Here is a 3,209-nt window from a genome sequence, read left to right on the forward strand (position 1 = left end):
TGTGGCAGGAGAAAGAGAGGTCAATGAGACTATCTTTTCACTTTTGCTATTTTTACTCCTAAGAAATAAAACCTATAGCATTTTATGTGTGTAACATTTAAATAGCACAAAAGAGAGGTCCCCTTAGTGAAATTTCATCATTTTGCATACTTAGAATCCAAATAATTATCACCATTGCTACTAACTACCAGTAAGTAGTAATATCCTTCATTTGTTCCTTTTCTCCATTTATCTCTTAAAATTTCTTTTATTTCTTAGTTAGCTTTTCCTTTCTTTTGGGCCTTTCTGCTCACTTCTGTCACCTATAGGAGACCTAAAAGTTGGTTTGTACACATCAGAAACAGGCCACACCCAAAGAACTATTTCTATCATTCACATTTTTTTCTGTGAGGAAGTACTAAGGAAGAAAAGACAGGAAAAGTTAGTTTTTAACCATCTGTTTATCCTTTCAAACCACCACCTACCTCTAATCTATCCCAGTTTTAAGATTTAGGCCTTTCCATGGCTATAAATGATCATACAATGAGCAGTGGGCCTTTTACTCCTCAAACTTCAGTTGTATAAGTTTTTCATACACATATATTTTATACAGGGGACACCTGGGTGGTCAGTTGGTTGAGCATCTGATCTCAGCTTGGGTCTTGATCAAGTTCAGCTCTTAACTGCAGGATCATGAGTTTAAGCCTCACACTGGGCTCCACACTGGATGTGGAGCCTACTTAGAAAAAAAACCAACTATGAAAAAATATTTTATACAAAATTAAATTCAGAAGAATTACAGTTAACCCTTGAATAATGAAGGGTTTAAGGGTGCTGATATCTGTGCACGCAAAATCCATGTGTAATTTCTAACTTTCAAAACTTAACTGTCTACTGCTGACTGGAAGCCTTACTGATAACAGTCAATTAACACATACTTTGTTTTGTTTTTTTTAGAGATTTCATTTATTTATTTGACAGAGTGAACAAGAGAGCACAAGCAGGGGGAGCGGGAGAGGGAGCAGCAGACTGCCCGCTGAGCAAGGAGCCTGACGTGGGGCTGGATCCCAAGACACTGGAATTGTGACCTGAGCCTAAGGCAGTCGCTTAACAACTGAGCCACCCAGGCGCCCCCAACACATACTTTGTATATGTATTATATACGTATTCTTAGAATAAAGTCAGCTATAGAAAAATATTAAGAAATTGTAAGGAAATAAAATGAATTTATAATACTTACTGTAAAAAATCCATGTGTAAGTGGACCCACGCAATTCAAACCTTGATTAGTCAATGGTCAACCACACTGAATTTCAGGAAAGATTATCAGAAAACCTCAATATGATTTCCCAATGGACTTATTATGGGATAATTCCTATGTCAATATGGAGTTTATGATTTATAGCCTGTCTCTAACTCATTTGCTGGCAAACAACCAACAACACATTATAGGATACACATCCTTGTTTGGCTGAAGAAACGAGTTAAAAGCTCTTTTTGCTCATTGTATCCTATAGAAGCACAGATGTAAATATTTGTTTTTTAAAAAAATTATTTATTTGGGGGAGAGAAAGAGTGAGAGGTGTATAGGTGGTGGAGAGGGGTGGAGGGAGAGGCGGAAGAAAGGCTCTTTGATGAGGAGGGAGCCTGATGTGGAACTTGATCCCAAGACTCTGGGATCATGACCTAAGTTGAAGGCAGATGCTTAACCAATTGAGCCACCCAGGTGTCCCTAAGTATTTTTGATCTTCAAAAGAAATTAAAAAAAAAATTAACTCCCAAATGCTTCAATATTGACTAAAATTACAGCTGAAAAGAAAGGCCAAAAATTAAAAGATATGGGTAGATACTAACAAAAACTATGCCGGCATAGATACACTAACAGTAGATTAAGTTCTACTACCCAAAACACGGTATCAGAGATATTTACTTCATTAGGGTAAAAGACATTTGTCCAACTTACCAGTACTTAATGTAAACATATGTAAAGCAAAGACTCACACAACCACCACAAGACAAATTCATGAGTTCTCTATCATAAAGGGAATCTTAACATTAATAGAACAAGCACTAAAAATAGTAACAGAAGTAACAAAATAAGTAAAAAAATAAAGGGAGAATGAGAAGCTTTTGAATGGCACCCTTACACAGCTTTTTCTCATTGGAAAGTATAAACAACTGCACCTAACAAATGCAAAATAAACTGTCCAAGAAAGGCAGTGTAACCTTATGGTTAAGGTAAAAACGTGACAGCCAAATTACTCAGGTTAGATTTCCAATTCCCTTATTTAGAGACTTGAGCAAACTTCTTTGACCCTCAGTTTCTTCAGTTTAAAATGGGGATAAGTACACTTGGACCTAGCTAAGTGTGATTTTGTAACAAATTGCTATATACAAATAACTTGGTGTGAAATATACAGTAAGTACTTAAATTCTTTATTTTTTTTTTTAAGTAGGCTCCATGCCCAACATGGGGCTTGAACTCAAGATCCAGAGATTGAGAGTTGCATGCTCTACTGACTACGCCAGCCACTTACCCTACTACTAAAAAAAAAGTTAATGGTAGTTACTTCAAGCACAAGTTAGATTAAAATGATTTTTTTTATATACACGGCACTTTTAATAAATTAAGCATAAGTCTACTCCCACTGCTTCTATTCTTAGGTTGAGAAACCCTTTTATCTTTTTCTTTTTTTAAAAAAGAATTAATTTACTTAGACGGCTAAAGCATGTATACATGGGTGTGCATGAGTAGGGGAAGAGGCACAGGGAGAGGAAAGAATCCCAGCAGACTCCCTGTTCAGCACAGAGCCTGATGTTGGGCTTGGTCCCACAACCCTGAGATCATGACCTGAACTGAAACCAAAAGTCAGATGCTTAATGGACTGTGCCACCTAGATGCCTTCATAAATGCATTTATTTTAGGAACAAAAACATTGTTTTATTCCACCCAGAAAATGCATTCAAACAACTTTGCATATGATACCAAAAGGTTCGCACAGCCACTAGAGTTCTTCAAACTCCAATAATAAGAATCTTTACAGGGGCGCTGGGTTAATTTCAGGGTTGTGGGATTGAGCCCCCAGCTGGCCTCTGCCCTCAGTAGGGAGTCTGCTTCTCTCTCCCTAAAATAGATAAATCTTTAAAATAAATACATAAAATAAATTTATAAATAAATTCCCTAATGTTAATGTTTTTTTAATGTTTTTTTGTTCTTGTTTTTTATAGTA

Source organism: Ursus maritimus (assembly GCF_017311325.1).
Source record: "Ursus maritimus isolate PB19 chromosome Y unlocalized genomic scaffold, ASM1731132v1 scaffold_Y3, whole genome shotgun sequence".
NCBI lineage: Eukaryota > Metazoa > Chordata > Mammalia > Carnivora > Ursidae > Ursus > Ursus maritimus.